Source organism: Pleurodeles waltl, chromosome 1_1 (genome assembly GCF_031143425.1).
Source record: "Pleurodeles waltl isolate 20211129_DDA chromosome 1_1, aPleWal1.hap1.20221129, whole genome shotgun sequence".
In the NCBI taxonomy this organism is placed as follows: domain Eukaryota; kingdom Metazoa; phylum Chordata; class Amphibia; order Caudata; family Salamandridae; genus Pleurodeles; species Pleurodeles waltl.
This window is the reverse complement of record NC_090436.1, coordinates 482,026,351-482,038,654: the sequence shown is the minus strand read 5'-3', so window position 1 is coordinate 482,038,654 and position 12,304 is coordinate 482,026,351.

The following is a 12,304-nucleotide window of genomic DNA, read 5'->3' as shown; positions in this document are numbered from 1 at the left end:
TTTCATGTTTTTACATTCTTACATCTTTTAAACAGAAATGCTTTTATTCTTACCTTATTTATTGTTTCTAGTTAGGTATATATTTGATCCATGATATTTATTACGAAAAACTTTGCATTTTCGCACAATTTTATAATATGGTATGAATTTTCATAGGGAAAATGTTCTATGTTTAAGGTTTTTTATGCAGTTTAACATTTTATATTTGAGGATTTTTATGCATAGCCTGTTCTTTTGTAAAATTATGAACTTGTGAATTGTGGTGTGCTTTTATGGTATTTATTTTTACAGAAATAAAGTTAACGAACGATCGAACGATATTATTACACTCACTTTGGTAAATTCATTTTGTCTTTGCATTACTCATCCGATTTAGAGGGATTAACTTGCTTTCTTGTGCATCTGGTTGTGTGTATGGGGTATGTGTTGTGCGTGTGTGTGTCACTCTCTTTTTCCTTCCCCCTTCCTTGTGTGCTAGGCGGCTGCACTCACCGTCATTGTCTTCATCGGCGTTGGTGTTCGTGGTGGAGCAGAACGTACAATATCATCGGAAATACATGCAGTTCGGGTTCCATGGCGGATTGGTTCTTCCTGTGTCTCCAATGGTGAGTCCTTTCCCTTCTGAGCTGAGTTTCCGCCAGGCTTTTTTTTAATGCCGTTGGTACCGCCCCGGAAAAGGTGGCGGATTGTGTTGTTGTAATTTGGTGGGCGGAACTTTGACTTCCGCCTGGATGTAGGCAGTACCGCTGTGGTGGCTGTTGTTTCCGCCCTGGTGGTCGATGTGGTACATTGGCTGTCTTTTAGAGATCTTTCTGCCATAGTCATAATTTGGCTGTAATTACCACCGGCCTGTTGGCGGTATTACCACCACTTTATCACCAACCACCAGAGTCGTAATGAGGGTCATAATGTTTACAAGAGTGTATCATACAAATTTCATATCCATGGTGGGCTTTGCAAAATAGTTGTTCTTGAGAAAGACCTACACAGGGTAGAAACCTGTAGGCACACCGCCGTATTTAAGCAAAAATACAAATGTTTACATATAGGAACACAAGTAACATGGCAGTTATAAATCAAAGAAAACAAGCATTGGCAAAGCCAACAGAGCTGGGGTTGGTCATCAGTCTTTTGGCTTTGGCAATCCTTGTTTTGTTCTGAGATTGCTTGTGCAAAAACCTTACATTTGGGAAAGCAGCCTGCCCATCATCACACTAAAAAATCATTGGTTAAAAACAAACACATATTTGGTTAAAAAGCAGATATTACCATAGTAGTCCCTGACACTGAAGTTTGGGTGTGGTCCTTGTGAAATGAGCTGAAGGTTGTTCATGTTAACCCACTGCCACATGCTGCAGTGACTGGAACAAAATGTGAATGACCAAATGACAGACAAGTGGATGAAATCTGCTTGGAAACCCATATAAGTAACTATGTGTTACGTATAATTGAAGTAAAATCAAAAGGTCTCTGTTAACACCAGAGTTACAAATGCCTATTGGCCTAACATTGACTACCAGCATCTTGACTTTGCAAATGCTTTTTTTGTAGTAGTTTGGTATTTCTTACAAATAGATAGAAAGAGGCAAATAAAGAAATATAGAGATTTGCAAAGACAGCTAGATATGGTTGTATAGCTTTGCAAAGACAGACAGACAGACAGGCAGACATAGATAGATAGATAGATAGATAGATAGATAGATAGATAGATAGATAGATAGATAGATAGATAGATAGATAGATAGATAGATAGATAGAGAGATAGAGAGAGATAGAGAGATAGATAGATAGATTTGCAAAGATGGATAAACATCGTTGCTAAGATACATAGATAGATACAGATAGGGCTGCAAAGGAAGATAATAGGGCAGGAAATTGTAAAAAATGAAAGATCTCAAATTATTAATATAATAGTTAAATTTCTATAAGCAGGACATACAACAGCACTGAAAACCGACTAGAAAGTCATACAAGCAGGACATGCAGACTAAAGTGGTTTAAAGATATACCCGTAGTCCTCTTTTAAATTATATATCACCATGACATACAAGTGCACTTATAAATGCACTTCATTTTGTGCACACTAAAACATTAAAACTTCATGAAGAACAGTTTAAAAAATGACACTATTTGGTATGCTGTGAAATAGCAGAAGTCAGATAAAAAAAGGCCATTCCAAAACAAAAGGATTATATAATAGTACCATTAGTAAGAAACAAGAACTGATCAACCTGGGATGTGCCCTGTGCTCAACATGTTAGAAAGCACCATTCTATCACACTAGACTCTAAACACAAAGGCAACACTAAAGCAGTAAAGTAAGATCAATAACTCTGGCAATGAAGAGAACTACCTTGAGCTTCTTGTTATGATCTGGCTTGACAATTAAGTGAGCCTGACTAGAGAGGGGCTTTGGCTCCGCCCACATGTGGGAAGGCAGGAGTATATGTTTTGATTGGGCAGAAGGTGTGTGCTTCCACAATAACTGCTTGTCCCCACACAGCTTTGATCATTTTGTTTCTTCATCCAGCTGCCTGAGGTTGAACTTTCAGGGGCACACATATGGCATTTTAATGTTTTAGATCACTAGAAAAGTGATGTTGATTTTCTCTGCAGCAGAACAGATTGGGGGAGGGCGGTCATTCACCTACACAGATTTTTAGGTCTGTATTGACAGTGCAACTCTCACCTGACCTTTTAAACTACACCAATATTATTCTATAGTACTTTGATTACACGCAAATACATATTTTTTCCACTGCTATTTAATTATAATGCTTCACAGTGCCATACATTACTTTGAAGCCAGACATGTTGGCTTTGCCAATGCTTGTGGATGAGTAGAATTAAAGTGACATTACCCAGAAGCTGAAATGGGCTGATACTCGGACTCATGCTGTATGCTGTATGCTGTAGTTGGTGAAACAAAATGTGAATGACACAGCAACAGACCAATGGAGGAAACCAGCTATCTAAAAGCACTTTTACATATGTACATGATATTGAGAGAGCGTAGCTTATATAATCTATATTAACATGAAATGTTTCGGAACTAATGTATAATAATGTTGCATAGAAGATGTGTTAATGTATTTTGCTATAACGTGCGATTGAAAGGTGCCCACGGGGAGTGGCCGCCAACATATACGGGACTAATAAGATTGACTAATAATGATATGTTATGATATGATTTTACACTAATAATAATAGACATATGTAAGAGTTTTGCTAATAAATCTTTAGGCTTTAGTTAGCATGAGTAAATGCCTAGCTGTCTGACTCTCATATTAAATGTATTTTTCTAACGTGCAGTGTGCTGACTTGCTGACGGACAGGAACTCTTGTTTTCCTCCAAACTAGAAGCTGAATGTAACCATAGTAGATCCGTTCTCATGAAATTCGACTTGCTCATAGAAACATTTTAGCTAAATGCAACACTGTAGACCAGTCATAGGTACAAGGTCACCTGAACTGGTACAGACAATGGAGCCACTGACCGAAGATGCGCAAAGGACCACAAGACTATGAAATCATACCAGACATTCAACCCGCTAAAGACGTCAATCATAAGGACTAATAAAATACGTGAGAACTGTTATGGGGTGACAAATTCGATGAGCTAATATGAAGTTAATTGGTTAAAGATAGTGGGGTGCAACCCCTTGTCCAACCAGATTTTAGGGGAATGTACAACAAAAAAGGGGATAAAAACCCTTGACACCAGGAAGTGAATTAGAACTAGGGAGTAGGAGGCTAGGAGAGGGGGAGACGCTGATGCGATTTGCTATGATCCAGACACTTTGTCACTTTGCTTAGTGACTTGCTAATTTACTTAGAATCATCCTTGCCCTTAGATTGCCCGTTTACACTTTACCTCCTGATGAGGGAAGTGGCCTTTTTTTACCGGAGCTGAATTCCTGATGGCGAACCAACTGATGTCCTGAGGACGAAGACCGAACCTGAGTGCTGACCCAAACTGGAAGGTAACTATATGACAATGAAATTGTGATTGTCTGTTTGCTTTTCCTTTCTAGGTACCAACTGCTTCTTTTGACAGAGACCATAGTTAGATGTTTTCCAAATTGGTGTTACTAAATTGTTTTGCATGAAGCCCAACATGCCAATGCTAATTCTTGATTAGGAGAGGGGTTAACTAAACTGACGCAAATAGACAAATGACCAAATCTATGATTTGTTGAATAACGTGATAATGATACTCTGCTAAAGATAACCTATGCTGACGTCGTGTTATATTCTGATGTTTGTGATTCTTGCTTTGATGAAATCTTATCAGAGTTGTTATATTGTGACTATGCTAATGTGTTTCTTGGTTTTGAGACTAATAAACTTACTATTAGAATTGTAATGAATAGGGAATAAATATCACAAAATCATATTATTCTGGTGTGGTTATTCATGACTGAAAGGTCATGGTGTTTCCTGAGTTTCATTAAATGTCAATGACTAAGGTGAATTGCATTGTTTTAATATGTAAATATTGATGACATTATTGACGTATTGATGGACATGTTGATTAGGTATCTCGTCCTAAGGTGTCTTCAATCAGGGTCAAAAGATTCATTGGCCTAAAACGAGTCCCAAAGTGAGTAAATTAGTCATAAAGGGATGCGTTAACAGTTCTGGTAGCAGAGGAACGGTTTAGGCCCTTTGGGGGGCCTAGAACGGAGGACTATTGTTTAAATTGTTTTTCAAGATAATGCAAGTTGGAGCTATGATGTGTTTCTAAATTCCCCATGACTTTCCCGGAATCTCGGAGCCTGCCTAAGTGAGTTGGGTATGTTCTCGGCGTTTTAGTATGTGTGGTGTAGAATTTGCGCTTGCTCAGCTTATGCATATTGCAGGTGTTTTGTGAAAGCTTGTGTGGATTTAGGTCAGGTAATGTTGTTTTAGTAGGAGTGGGCGTACACCGCAGTATGAGAGTAGGGAAGTCGGCGAACTTCATATGAGTGTGGCGCTTAGTGCTCAAAATTATCCACGTGGTTGTTGTTGGTGATGTACGGACCCGTCATGGTCTAAGACTCCGGAGTATATTGACAAGTGTAGGAGACACTTGGGTTTATGTTGTAATTTGTGCAGTTTAATAGGTCAATCGGGCGTGGTTGACAAGTCGAGTTTGAGTCAAATTGTGTGAGTGAAACCTTCGATGGAGATTTGGCAAGTTGTAAAGTGCACTAGAACGAACCATTGACAAGTCGAGAGTAGGATTTGCGGGTCGAATTCTGCTTGCGAGTGCAGGAGCTGAGAAGGAGAGAGTAGCGGCTGAGGCTTCAAGTGAAATCTCTGTAAAGTTCTGAAGCGATCGTGTTACCCTCCCTGTAGTAAACCGGCAAATTTGTTTTTTTTTTGTTGTTAACGGTGCTCGCAATATATTGCATTAGTTTGTGTGAGGAGGACAAGCCGCAAGACTTTGTCAGCTGCAAGTGTGTGTGGGTGTGACGTCAAGTAGTGCCGCGCTGGGATAGGTCAGTTGCCGAGAGGGGTCGCGCACGGATTGGCAGCCGTCTGTGAGAGGCAATAGGTTGAGAATGGCGGGTGAAGAGTGTTCTGGGAATTAAAGTCACTTTCTGATTAGATTCAAAACTAAATAAAAGACGCAAAAATGAAGTTTTTCAAGGCTTTAAAGAGTGCCTGGAAGGGAGATACATATATTAGGGCGAGTGAAGGGGAGCCTACACCACCTGAGGGTACTCCAGCTTATATAGTAATGGAGGAAAAGGGAGTTGCGCCATGTCTTTGGATGAAGCAGTGGCGCAAATTAACAGAGAAGGAGGGATGTTTAGCGTTTCCGGAACATGGAACGTTTAATACAAGGATCTTAGAGAACTTGAGGTGGATGTTAATTGTGCAAAAGCCGCTTCCGAGACCAGCTCAGTATGAGGCATTAGCAGTCTGGGATTTAATGGCCATACGACAAAGACAGCAAAAACTTGAAAGGAGAATAAAAAGCGCAGAGAAAACTTTAGCTGAAGCTAGATCAGACAATGAGAGCAGGATGTGGAGAAGGGGAATAGTTGACGGACTTAAATTGTTTCCGGCAATAACCCAAGAAGACGAGACACAGGGAAAGAAAGCCACCTGTAAGACAGACAAGGGCTCTAGCTAGACAAAAGAAACTCAGAGGTCCTGGGTGGATGAAGACGATTCAGATGATGAGGAGTTTCTTAATCAGTTGTTACATGATCGCCCGCCACCTTATGCTATAAAGGACACTGCTCCGAGCACTAGTGCGGGTCCCGAGGAATCAACACAAAGTAAGGGAATTACAAGTACAGTGCAGACAAGCGATACAGTTTTGATACAAAATGGTGCCAGTGTACCCACTGCACCAGACACGTAGATACAGTTGCAACCTCCGCCACAGATACAGAGGATTTATCCAGATGTCCCAGTACTAGAGACAAATACGAGTCTGATGGTGCTGCCTGATCCGATATATACGCGATCAAAGCTAGTGCAGATTGAGCCAACTCCGCAATTGCTGCCCCAGCCGCAGCAACAACTGATTCCGGGTTACAATCCAGTGGCAGGACCGCAGTCAGTACCTGCCGCAACCACGATGAGTCAAGCTTTGGGAGTTACTGCTCCACGGGGTTTGGGACCTGGCCTGACACCAGCTGCCATATCATTACCAATTACTGTTGGTCCGCCAGTACCGCTGTATGCGCAAGGTAAGCCTGACGTGCATGATCAGGGAGTGAGGACCCAAGAGGTAATAAGAGGAGGGTTCACAGGAACTCCCCATCCAATGACACCAAGGGAACAAGCAGCAGAAGGACTCAGGTATTTGCTAGACCTCAGTCTGATTAGGGCTCCTTTAGAGGCAATGAGACAAGCAGGGCTAAGTGTGCTAGCCCCACAGACACTGAGTACAAATACGTCACAGTCACCCTTGATGCAGTCAGGAAACATGTAGTTGCAAGGCTTCTCCATGCAACAGTTGAATGAGTGGTTAGAAAAGATCAACGCTTCACAAACTACTACGGTGACCACAGAGAGGTCAGAAAGGGATGAATACCTGAATTTTGTGAGATGGGTGTAGAAGCTGCAGAACTAGTGGAAGGAATAATGGGAGTGAACAGATTAGAGTCATACACAGAAGCAGAATTGAGGTATCTGTGCCCCAAAAGCACTAAAGAAGTGAGTAAGGTGCATCAGAGGTTGGCAAACCTGGCAGATAAATACAATATTGATATTGAGAACACTAAACATTTGAAAAGAAGCTACAGATTAGACTTCCATTCTAAAGATTTTGATCATATGAGGTCTGCCGGAATGAAAGCACATCTTAAAGAAATACTGCAAAGATCTGGGGTGCCTTAGAGAAATGGGAGGGCAGATGGGCAAAGAAAAGGGATAAAGAGAAAGGCGATGATCCGGAACCAAAGCAGGATAAAGCCGCACCGGACACGGGGACAATAAAAATGTTGCCAATGAGAGAAACAGCCGGAGGGGGGGGAGACATCCTGTCATTCACAAATGATTATCCCAGGTTGAGGGAGAAGCCAATAGAATGGTACCAACAGACGGACAGGTTCGTGAAGCTTGCGAAATGTCTCTGGGAAGTCTTGAATACCCTGTTTGAGATTATAGTTCCACCTGACTTATGGCTTGAATGTAAGAGAGGTGTGGATTGGCCGACACAGGAACCGGCAAGGGATAAGGTTACTGGAGCACCATCTGAGGAGGTGATGAAATATTATCATAAAGTGATTGAGTTTTTGAAGCAGAAAGTGTCGCCGAAAGTGACTGATTGGCAGAAAATCAATCGAACCTCACAGGAGGCCAAAGAGTCGATTCATGCCTATTATGAGAGATTGTTGAAGGCATTCAAACATTACAGTGGCACTGAGACTATTGAGCCGAAAGACATGAACCATCTTGTGTTCAGGTTTGTTGAAGGGCTGAGACCAGAGATTAGCCAGATGATTAAGAATCATTTGATCTGTTGGCAAGCAAAGCCGATTGATGAGGTATTGCAGTATGCAAAATACTGTAGTGACGAGATTGAGATGAAGCAAAGAAAGTTGAAAGAGAAGGTGATGGTGATGCAGATTAAGGTAGCGCAGGCAGGGATGCAGGGAAATGGAATCCAGCAGATGGTACAGCAGCAACCACAAGGGAATGGCATGTTTCAGGCACAATTGAGAGGCCGAGGTCGAGGTTTTGTGAACCGTGGTCCAGACCTGAATGCTGTTGTGGTTCAAAATGATGTGCAGGGAATGAAAAAGGTGTCACCATGTCACGCGTGCTGGGCATTGGAAGCGGAATGCCCAATGGTGGTGCAGGATGGTGTTGTTCAACAAAGCAATGATGTTGGTACCTTTCAAAATGTGAGGGGTTCAAAACTGAGGGGTCAAAATCAGAACTTCCAAAATAACATGGTAGAGATGCAGGGGTTACAGCCCATGTAGCAAATGCAAATGCCGCGTGTTCAACCAGCACAGATTCAGCAGGTACAACAGCAGGTTCCCATGGTACCTAGACAGCAAATGCAATTACCATTAGCTCCAATGGGACAGCAACAAGTGATGGTTCCTCAACAGGTCACAGGCCAAACGATGAGTCAAAATAACACAGTACTACAGTTCCCATTGCGTGGAGAGGATTGAACAAACGATGAATGGTCGGATGATTGTTCAGACAGTGAGGAGTGCAGGCTTGCAGTGTCCCTAGAGGTAGATCAGAGAGGACCCTATGTAGAGGGGAAGGTAATGGGTCATAAGGTTTTATTCCTAGTCGACACAGGAGCTACATGCTCTACAGTCAGAAGTGCAGAGGTTCCGAAATTGCGACTTTCAGGGCGTACCATAAGAGTGGTAGGAGTAGCAAATCAGTTCCTGACAAATCCGATTACAGATCTGGTCCAAGTTGAGACTGGTAATTTCCAGGGACTGCACAAATTTGTAGTCTGTGATTCTAGTCCAGTATCCCTACTGGGAAGAGACTTGCTGTGCAAAACGAGGTGTTCAATTACCTGTTCTAATGAAGGGACTGAGGTTCAGACAAACAGTGATGATGGAGGGGACGATGGGCAGTTTTCAGAATTGGAGACAGAGACCGCAAATGAAGAATACCCTCTGATAACCTTATTCCCGATGCTTACAGTACTTGACTTGCCACCCGAGTTGCAGGGGACAGTGACAGAGAAAGTGTGGGACCTGACAGGAAAAGAAGTGGGACTGATAAAAGGAGTAGAACCGGTCAAAGTACAGGTTAAGCCGAATGCAGTGTTTCCGCAGGTACCGCAGTACCACATGACGCAAGATGTCCTCATTCAGGTGGCACAGATAATTGCAGACTTTGTGAAGCAAGGGGTTCTGAAGGAAGTAATGAGCAGCCTGTGTAATTCACCAATAATGGGTCTGAAAAACCCTTGTGGGAAAGTTCAAATTGTGCAAGACTTGAGAAAAATAAACGAGATTGTGGTAAAATGCTGCCCCATAGTGCCGAATCCAGCTGTGATTATGTTTCAGGTTCCATGTGATGCAGAGTGGTTCACAATTGTGGACTTGTCTCAAGCATTCTTTTCGGTGCCTCTTCATGAGGACAGCCAATTTCTTTTCAGTTTCAAATTCCTGGATAAAGTTAAAGTTGGTGCAGAATTCCTCAAGGGTTTTCTGAGTCACCTTTCATCTTCAATCAGATACTGAAAAAGGGTTTGGAGTCATTAGAACTACCTTTCAGTTCGTCTCTAGTACAGTACATTGATGATTTGTTGATTACGTCCAGGACAAAAGACGACTTCAGGTATGACACAATTGCCTTACTGAACCATTTGGGAAAGAACAGACATAAAGTGTCCCTAAAGAAGCTACAATACTGTCAGAGAGAGGTGAAGTACTTAGGTCATCTGATTGAGAAAGGGCCGAGGAAAATATCTAAAGAGAGAGTGACAGCCATACTGCAGATGAATCCCCCGACAACCAAAAGAGATGTCAGAATGTTTTTGGGAATGGTGGGCTATTGTCGTCAGTGGATTCCCAATTTCTCGATTATCTCTAAACCATTGATAAAACTGACAGGCAAGGAAGTTCAGGATGACCTAGGTAACATAACCTTGTCCGAGAAAGAGACGAAGGCATTCATGAAATTGAGGGAATGTATTTGCAGGGCACCATCTTTAGGTATGCCTGATTACACGGAGCCTTTTCTACTGTTTTGTCATGAACGTGATGCATGTTCTTTGTCTGTTTTAACACAGGTCCATGGAGGTGCAAACCGCCCAGTAGCATATTTTTCAGCTACTTTGGACCCAGTCACAGCAGCCTTACCGGGTTGTTTGCGTGCAGTTGCAGCAGTTGGTCAAAGCCTCACACAGTGTGAAGGCATAGTGATGGGACATCCCTTAACAGTAATGGTTCCTCATTCAGTTGAAATTCTGTTAACCCGAACCAAAACACAGCATATGACAAATGCTAGGTTAACTAGATATGAGACCGTTATACTGGGGTCTCCGAATGTTTCCCTCAAGTGATGTACTGTATTGAACCCGGCAACATTACTTCCTATTGAAAATACAGACATTAATGATGCTGAGGAAGTGGAACATGACTGTCTTGAGGTGACAGAACTATGCACAAAACCAAGACCTGACATCAAAGATACCCAGTTAGAAGAGAATGATTACATTATGTTTGTTGATGGCTCATGCTTGAGAGACTCAGTGGGAGTACTGAGAGCTGGGTAGGCCGTGTGTACAATCACTGGTATTTTAGAAGCTTCCTGGCTCGAAAGAGTGTACTCTGCACAAGTGGCTCAATTAATTGCCCTTACTAAGGCATGCCACGCAGCTGAAAACCTGAAAGTCACTATCTATACTGACAGCAGACACGGATTCGGAATTGTACATGATTTTGACCAACTATGGTCACAGAGGGGTTTCATGACCTCTTCTGGTTCACCAGTGAAAAATGGCAAAAAGATTAAGGATTTGTTGCATGCGATTCAGTTACCTCTTGAAATTGCCGTGGTGAAATGCAATGCTCATGTTAAATCACAAGACTTTGTGTCAATGGGAAACGGCCATGCAGATCAAGTCGCAAGGTTTTGCGCATTGAACTGTACATCGTTCCGAGATCAGTGGGAATTGTTACCTGAAACTGAAAATGAAACATGTTTGAATTTTGCATTGAGGGTTTATGACACATAAGATGAACTAAAATTACTGCAGGGACGTGCTAGCAAAGAAGAAAAACGCTCCTGGCAGAGAATGCACTGTGTACAAAGAGCTGATGACTTATGGGTCTCAAAGGAGGGGAAAATGGTTTTGCCAAACAGTCTTCTGTCACAGTTTGCAAGGTTCTATCATGGCCAAGCCCATAAAGGGAGAGACGCAATGATCAGGTTGTTCAAAATCGATTGGTTCAATCCAAAATTCAGACAAGCTGCAGAGGTTATCTGTCACAGATGCATCATCTATCAACAGATGAATGCCGGAAAAGGTACTGTGGTAAACATGAGCCACGTTGGGAGAGCTGGCGGTCCATTTAGCAGGATGCAGATGGACTTCACTGAAATGCCTATGTGTGGAGGACTGAGGTATGTATTGGTGATTGTGTGTGTTTTCAGTCATTGGATTGAAGCATACCCTACACGTAGGAATGACAGTCTCACTGTAGCAGAGTTGCTGCTTAGGGAGTTAATACCACGTTTTGGATTCCCGCTCCCTTTAGAATCAGATAGGGGCAGACACTTCCAAATTGAGGTAATCAAGCTCTTGTGTGCCTCACTGAACATTGAGCAGAAGCTGCATTGTAGCTATCGCCCTGAAGCATCAGGACTAGTGGAACAGATGAATGGTACCTTGAAGTCGAGAATGGCAAAAATGTGCGCAGCTACCAATTTGAAGTGGGCAGATGCATTGCCCTTAGTACTGATGTCAATGAGAAACACACTTGACAAGAAAACTGGACTATCCCCCCATGAAATTCTGATGGGTCGAGCTATGCGATTACCCGCAGTACCTGCAAATGCTCTTGTGAATATCACAGATGATATGGTGTTGGACTACTGCAAGGGTCTGGCTGATGTGGTCCGCTCTTTTTCTCACCAGGTGGAGGCTAACACATTGCCACCGATCAGTGATCCAGCTCACACCCTGAAACCTGATGACTGGGTTGTTGTCAAGAAACACGTGAGGAAGTCGTGCTTGGAGCCGCGTTGGAAGAGACCATATCAAGTAATACTGACAACCACTCCTGATGTGAAATGTGCATGTGTTCCAAATTGGATACATGCCAGTCACACAAAGAGGGTGACGTGTCCAACTGACGAGGAACTTGAA